Genomic DNA, 8,724 nt, shown 5'->3' on the forward strand with positions numbered 1-8,724 from the left:
TGTCCCGAGAATTGTCTTTGTATCTTGCAGGAGAATTTTGATGATTTGCTGTCCTCCTTGAGATGGTCCATCATGACAATCAACTCCATGCGAGTGGACATAAGCCTGGCCAAAGAATTCCAGTCCTGGATTGTGTCCTTCATCCCCTACTTCAAAGAATGGGTGGGAGTGGAAATGTTTTGGAACGGTCCTGCTATGGAATAGTGTTTCTCCTCTGGATGGTCTGCTGACTCAAATCCCAAAGTCTTAGGGACAAAGTGGTTTTTGCTCAGCGCTGGCTGCCCTAGAACAGGGAGCCTCTATTGTTATGTGGTTATCTATGTTGAAGCAGTAAGGTTTAAGCCAACCAGCTCCTGCACCCCTAGGACTGTGGTCCATTGCACAGGGTGGAGTGCTTGGCTTAGCTAGCCCTGAAGGTTGTGGAGCTGAAAAGCATCGCACAGAGAATGGCCCTCTCTGAGAGATAAGTCGCTCTGCATAAGGGTTTCCTGCCGTATATTCCCTTTCCCAGAAAATTGGCAGAGGGCAGGCCGGATAGGTTCCAGGTGTCATGAACCTAGGGGCAGATTCCGTGTAAGCCCATTTTAATGTTTTCATTTTGGGAAGTGCGACCTCTATCTTTACCTTCCTAGGGAGTTGCCTTTCTGCAAAGAAGTAAAATTAGGGGGAGATGTAGAAGGCCGCAACCACACTCTCCACCATAGATGGCGCTGCACCGCCAGGTGAGCTAGAAAGCTCACACGTGTTGGTATTTTTCCACTACTCCCAAGGTATCACCTGGGACTGGGAGCAGTTGACCAATCCAAGAGTGACACGTCCAAAGCAGGGTCTGTTTCCTATATAAGGGATGGGTTCCATCTTATCTGGGTCTCCGCCATGTGGCTTATGCTCTAGCTCCCAAGAGACATAAAGCTTTTCTGCAGAAGGATCCTATGTGTACCACGTGGTTCTTGCTGGCGAGATGGTAGCGCGGGACACCAAGGGCTGATTGATACTTCAATATGGTGAGCATCTAGTTGCTCCTGTACCAGCTGTTCTAAAGTCTTCAGTTTGTCTTCTGTTAATGGCTACTGTTTAACCCATATTGGCTTCTCAGTTAACCATTTTAAAGGCAGTGCTGTTGAAACCTCTAAACATTTGCTAATTGCTTTGTGTTCTTGTACAATCTGAATGGCTGGTGACCTTTGTGTATAGTACTTTATAGTATCCTTTCCAAAATTATGAGTTTCTGGGACTGCAGGAATGTTAATCTGGGTATTCCATTGCTGCAGCAGGTCACAACTCCATATATCCATTGCAATATTAACCACATACAGCCTCAGCCTTCCTTTCTGTCCTTCTAGACCTATGCATTCAACCCATCCTGTGCTTTGTTTCACTTGAGATAGGGTTTAAATTCCTAGTAATTGAACATCTGCCCCTCGAGGAGGTCAATTTGAATGTCAAGATTCTGGAGTAATGCTACTCAAATCCACACCTGTGTCTATCAAACCCACAATTACAATGCCATTTATATACACTCTTTGCTTTGGTATTTGATCATTTATAGAAGTCTGCCAGAATATATGTTTCCTATTTCTTATTGAAATTTTTGATTCATCCTCCATGCATATTCCATCATCCAGAACAGTATGGTCTTTTATAGAAGGTTCTGTTACATGAGGGCCAGCTTATTGGGATTCATGCCCTGCCCAGTTCCCAACAGCTGGCAAGTTCCAAAGAAAATCACACAGAGTCTACATTAGGTTATAAACTGATTGGCCCATTAGCTAAGTCTTCTTATTAACTCTTGTAGCTTATATTAACCCATTGTTCTTATCTATGCTAGCCACATGGCTTGGTACCTTTCACAGCAGGGCAAGTCACATGTTGCTTTTTAGGTGATCTGGGCTGAACTAGGGGGAATGGGCTTCCTCCTTCCTAGCATTCTCCTGTTCTCATTGCCTTACCTCTACTTCCTGTCTGGTTGACCCACCTATATTTCCTGCCTGGCCAATCAGCATTTATTTAAAACATGATTGACAGAATACAGACAATTCTCCTGCACCAGCTCTGGATTTTTTTAATTTTCCTGGTGAGACATATCCTCCACAGTGACTGGGAATGACTGAATCACTTTTGACCTGGGGGCCTGTGAGAGGCCTCCCCAAGGAGTTTCCCAATGGTATCGGGTTGCTTTGTCTATCTTTTATTGATCTGCACTCATTGGTCCAATGTCAGCCTTTGCCATACCTTCTACATATATATACAAAGGCTGAGTCCTCCTGTTCTTGCTATTCCCAGAGGAGATATTATTCCTAGGAATTCTTTGTCTACAATCCCTTCTCAGATGTCCTATTCTACCACAGTTAAACATTTGGCATTTTGATGTTTCCTCATACCTTTGGAAATCTCCTACCCAAGATTCAGTATTATAGTTGAATGTCTCAATGTTTATTGTATGCAGGACCCATTCATCCATTGGTGCTGATCTAACCTCTAAAGACCCAAGTATCTTTTTTGCATTCTAAGTTGGAATTTTCAAAACCCAGAGAATCAATAAGTATTCGTCTAGTATCTGGATCTGTTACTCCTATTTGTACAGTCTTAGTTAATCTTTGTAAAAAGTCACTAAAGGGTTTTCTCTGACCCTGTTTAACCCTGGAATATGATTCAATTTATTTTCCTAGCTCTCGAATCCTGTCCCAAGCATTTAAGGCTGCTTTGTGGCGTAGGGAGAAGATTTGTTCATTGTAAAGAGCTTGAGCCTGTGGGTCAGCATAAGTGCCCCCACCAAGAGTTTGATCTTGGAAAATCTCAAGTCCCTTTGCTTTTCCCCATCATTCTAAAATTTTAGCCTCTTCTCTAAAAAGGCATTTCAACATCAGTTGAGGCCCATCATCCAAAACTGCTGAAACTAACTGAAGACAGTCTTGTGGAGAGGCTTTAATGCTAGAAGCCCTTGTCTTTACCATGTCCCTAAAAATGTGAAAAGCAAGACATAAATTACTACTACTTATCTAATTTCTTTTAGATCATTCATTCCTATAGGTATCCATCTACCTTCTTTGGATCCTTTTGGCCTTTAGAACTTGATGCTTTGTCAGAGTAGGTTACAGGGTAGAAAGCTAAAACCCTGAGTAAATCATCTCTGGCAGCTCCTGAAGATGTTAAATTCTGTCCTTGTACCTTCTTTCCCTGCTCATCAGCTCCAATAATTTCTTCAATTATTTCAAATCTTTTTACTACTGTCTTTTGTAAAGCCTGAATCTCCTGTCCTGTATATATTTCTAGTGATTTCATTGAGGCACCTAGCCTCTGGTCCTCATTCTGCACATGTGATTCCAAAGGCTGAAGTTTTTCCTTTAAAGATATCATCTTATCTCTGGACATTATTTGGATGGCATGCAGATTGCCTTCCTGAAGAGATACTCTCTCTGTTAACCTATCATAACCTTTTAACAAATTGTGATTGTCAAATTCAACAGTATGAATTCTTTCTGATAATTTCTCAGTACCTTTTGCCCTGGATTCAATTTTGTGTGTAAAATTAATGTTATCCTTTTCAATAGTATTAATGTTTTCAGGTAACTTTTGATTTCCGATGATATTAATCCTGTCAGCTAGCAGTTCATTATTAGTTTGTAAAGATCATATCATTTCTAAAAGTGCCTCATTCTTGGCTCTGTTATCAAGCCATTTTCTTAGGGATATAATGTGGAGAAAAAAAAAACTGAGTCCCAATATCCAATAAATGGATGTATCATAATAGCCATATAAGCCTTGCAGAATATAATCCTTAGTATTAGCAAAAAAAGTTACTAAAATTCTCAATGGTATTGTTGTCTGCAATTATATAACTTTCAAGTTTATTTATTTATTAACTTACCTGTTGTGAGGTTCAGTAATAATCTTTATTGTCCAGCAGGTGTCATGGCTGCAGAGTTGTGACCAGCGGCGGCATAACTGGTGGTGCCAGGAACAGTCCAATACCGCTTTGATTTCCTCCTTGGTGCTGATTAAATAAGTAAAAGCAAGCTAAGCAGGCAGGGGTGGGAGACTTTCTGGGCTATGAAGCAGTTAGGCCTTTAAGCTGGTCCACCAGGTAGGTGGGGAGTTCAGATCCATGTGGGCACCAGATGAAGATGGTCACTAAAAAGAAATCCCGCACTAGCTCAGAGTTGAGTATAATAAAAGGTTATTTATTTAGAGGTAGACACACAGATCACAGTCCTCTGTTCAAATGGAGAACAGCAACCGAATCTCACAGCCAGAAGAGAAGGAGATCACGTGCTTTTCGTTGGCATTTATAGTATAAGAAGCCATGCCCAAGTGGGTGGGTAACTTAAAGGCTACTGGTTGTAAGAATTCCTACAGCACCCACACCCATGTGCATTTGGACAGAACTAATTGGTAGAGTATTAAAAAAAGAGAGGATTTAAGATCGGGAGAAGCAGGTATCTGGGGGAATCCTATGAAAGTTGGAAGGGGAGAATGGAGTGTATATGATTAACACACATTGTATACATGTACGAACCTATCAAACATTCCTTATTTATATTTAAAGAAAATGTTCATTAAAACCTTAAAGAACTTTTTATTTTTTGAAAAGGTTTATTTTGTTTGTATGTTATATATATATAATGTTTATATATCTATATCTATATATATATGTTTGTATGTCCTCGTGCATGTACAAATGAGTGTGAGTGCCCTCAGAGGTAGAAGAGGGTGTCAGATCCCCAGGAGCTAGAGTTACAGGTGTTTGTAAACCACCTGACATGGATTCTGGAAACCAAACTCCCATCCTCTGAAAGAGCAGCATGCACCCTTAACTGCTCTGTAGCATAAATAAAAACCCAGAGACAAATATTGGTGATTCAACCTGAAAGGTCAGAGTAACAAAGTAGTCAACCACTAGAGAGCTCTTATTTCTATGAAATCTTCAGACTGAAAGAGAGAAAGAGACAGATGAAAGTCTGTCTCATCCTGCCTTATATTCCTCTCTAGTGTTGTGATTAAAGGCATGCACCATTGCCTAGTCTCTATGGATAACTAGTGTGGTTGCTGGGATTAAAGGTGTGTGCCATCACTGCTTGGCATATATGGTTGACTAGTGCAGCTAGCTTTACACTCTGATCCTCATGCAAGTCTTATTTGTTAGGTCATAAACAAAATATCATTTTATTGCCACTTTTTGTCTAATATAAAAAGTATGTTATAGCTAATATAAGAAAAAAATATATAATCAGTACAATATATATAGCCAATAAGTATATCAACAATGTCTAGTCCATTTGCATTTGACAAATTCAGAGAAAATACTCCATTATCTATCCTGTCTTGGTGAGTCTAAAGTACTGTACCTAATTTAGTTTCTATCATAGCTTGTGTTACCATCTAAAACTATCTTTTGATATCTCTCAACCTTATATACTTTACATTTCTTTTGTGATTTTTTTAATCTGAGTTTGATAAATGAGGAAATTCATAATTATTTAGTCTTCAACTTCCTCAGAGACCTGAGAAGGAAATAATAAGTGAGTAAGCACAAAGTGCAAGCAAGCGACTTCCAGAAATGCTAGAAATGACAGAAACAGCTGGCTGCCTGGACAGTCACCCAAAGTTCCTCTGTAATGTTAGGGCATCCATCTTGGGCCTACAGGCCTAGCATATCTAACAAATTTTTCTATAAAGTAGGATTTTTGAAGGACTGTCCTGTCTTGTCTTGACAAGATTTTGTAGTTACTCTCTTTTGTGTCATGCTTGTTCAATTAGGACAGCATACTGTCAGCAATTGAGGCAAGGACACTTTCCTGCCCAGTGGCTTACTTTTGCCACAAAGAAAGTAAACTCCATGCAAAATTTCTTCAATGTCCATCATCTTTGAAGTAGATTGGTGCTGCTAGGAGCAGACATGCCTCATTACCATTAAAAAAAACCTATGTTATTAAAGCATCTTAAATGCCATATTCTTTCTGTAGATCTCTGAAGTGCTTGAAGATGATCTATTTAAATATATCTCTGTTTGACCTTGAAAACATACCAAGTATGACTACAAGTTTAATTGTAATAGTTGACTAATTACTAACCTGCATTTCCTTGTTATCCTAAACAGTTGGTAATAATAACTTTCATGAACTAGAAGTTTGCAACACATTGTTAATTGAGCTGTACAGGTATAATATCTTGAACAAGATTAGAAATGCATGTATGTTATGTTTTAACAAAATTAATCTCAAATTTGTATCAACATACAAAATTTGTAAACAATATACAAAAGTTCAATCCAATGTAAAATATTTAAAACTTGTGGTTGATATATATTTAAAAATAGATATATTCAATAATCTACCTTTTTATCTTATCATGTCTATATCCTCTATTTTTCCTTTTCAGAGTAGATTCAATAATCTACCCTTTTATGTAACATGAAGACCGGCTTGTTGGGGTTTCCGTCCTGCCCGGTATCCCACAACCAGCAAATCCCAAAAAGAAATCACACACAGGACTCCATAAGGTTATAAACTGATTGGCCCATTAGGTCAGGCTTCTTTTTTTTTTTTCTCTTTTCTCAAGCAGTTTTTAATGAAAACTGTATGAGACGCCCCTACTCCTGCATCTTCTCTATTGTTTCTTCCTTGTATTTGCCCTTCTCCTTTCCTACTTGTCGAGACTTGGCTTTCCTTTCCAGGATCTTCTTGCGGTCTTTGTCCAGCTTTAGCCTGGTGATCACCACTTTGCTGGGGTGGATGCCCACGTGGACAGTTGTGCCATTAGCCTTTTCTCGCTGCACCCGTTCAATGTAGATGACGTATTTCTTCCTGTACACTTGGACTACTTTGCCAATCTGCTGGCCTTTGTAGTGTCCCTGGACAACCTGAACTTCGTCATCCTTCGTCATGCATCGATCGAACATTGTACTTCTGTCTCAGCTCTTTGGAAAGGGGGGAAGACATGATCTTCCTCCGAATGTGAGAAGGTGCATTGAAATGCCGTTTGCGGTTCTTGCTCCGGTCAGAAGTCACAAAGGGATTGAACTTCATTTTGGTGGCTGCGATCCAGCGATGGCCGCAAGAGGAAAGAGCTAGGTCAGGCTTCTTGTTAACTCTTATAACTTATGTTACCCCATTATCCTTATCTACATTAGCCACATGGCTCCGTACCTTTCTCAGCTGGGCAAGTTACATGCTGCCTCTTTGGTGGTCTGGGCGCCAGATGAAGGCGTAAATCACAGATAATACCACACCAGTTTGGAATTATGATTAATAGAATGATTATTTATTCAAAGGGGAAAAAACTTACAGATTACCATACCAGACAACAGCCCCTCCGCGCGAACAGGAAAGGAGTCTAGGAGCCAGAAGCCAGAGAGGGAGAGGAGGACAACTGCTGCTTTTTTTTTTAAAGACACAGAGACCATGCCCCCATGGGCTGGTAACTCAGCGACGATTGGCTGAAGGAGTGGAAGGAGCTCCTGCAGCACTTTTATCCTATCATATCTGTATCCCCACTTTTTTTCAAAATAATAACTCTGAATCTAATCTCCATCTGGGCCCCATCCTCCATTTGGAGACTTCGGTACTGCTTTTAGGCATGTTCATGGTTTACTGCAGAAAACTGATAAAGACTCAAATATGAAATTATGTACAGGAAGGCAGATGAAAGCTTTTTCTAGAATTAATATCATGATAAAAAGTTTAAAATATAAGTATATTAATCTTACAAATTTTGAGATACTATTTATACCTTAAGAAAAACTGTTGAAAGAGTCAACATGAAAACAAAAGATTGTGAGATGAGTGGCAATAAAACAGTCCTTAAATGTTTATTTTTCTTCTGTCCCATACCAGGTGGCTCTTCCAACGTGAGACAGAGATTTTGGATTTTAATTTAATTAGCATACTTGGGTTTAGAGAAGGGGAGAGCCACACTCCAACTCCAAAGATAGCTTTAATCTTTAACTGGGCAGGGACTACAAAAAGACCATTTGCATTGTATGTCTGTAGAGAATAGCAGAAACAAACTCTTAGGGAGATTTATGGAATTTTATCCTGTTGGAAATGTGATATACCAATAGGTAAATTTACTCTTTTTATTGAGCCATTTTTTCTGGATTATTTGTCCTTTTCCTTTAGATGTCTCACTTGTCCAGTGGTCTTTGGATTCCTTAGCCAAACCCTTTATTCTCCTTAGAAAACAAAAATAAAATTCTTCCCCAACCCTAATTTTGGGGAGATTCTCTTTTGGCAAGTTATAGCTGATCAAATGAAAAGCATTTGTTAATTTTATAGGGTGGTTTAGATTAAACCGTCATACTGCCTGATGAACTATCATTTCTTCTGATTAAGAGGTCTCTCTTGTTCCCGTGGATGGTCGCATGCACCCATGCGTGTATAGGCAGCACTAGCCGGGCTCTGTGTGTGAGAGGGAAGTCTCATTCACTGGAGAATCTGGGAGGAGATAGGGTGTAAGAGGCGAATACGATTGAAGTAGAAACGAGCTCAAGAGAGATGCAATTGACGATTTCCATTTGCTATTTAAGTTCCCGTTCCCCTCTCTGCCGTCAGCACTCATGACCCACGGCATCCTCCTCTAAGTAGGAGCTTTATGTAAGCTGGCCCCTGACCTCAGGGGCGCCACCATGCTCAGCCCGGGCTCTCACCATTACTATACTGTACCCAGCAGCTCCCACTTCCTCAACTTCCCTGTGCTACCATCACAGGCTTCGCATTTTCACTTTTG

General features: G+C 40.0%; 1 pseudogene; it reads right to left on the minus strand.

The window, feature by feature from the left end:
• Nucleotides 1-6,558: 6,558 nt before the first annotated feature.
• LOC148119658 (large ribosomal subunit protein uL24 pseudogene) lies at nt 6,559-7,048 on the minus strand (annotated as a pseudogene).
• Between the last annotated feature and the right edge of the window lie 1,676 nt (nt 7,049-8,724).

This window comes from Myodes glareolus, chromosome 15 (genome assembly GCF_982192425.1).
Source record: "Myodes glareolus chromosome 15, mMyoGla1.1, whole genome shotgun sequence".
NCBI classification, from domain to species: Eukaryota; Metazoa; Chordata; class Mammalia; order Rodentia; family Cricetidae; genus Myodes; species Myodes glareolus.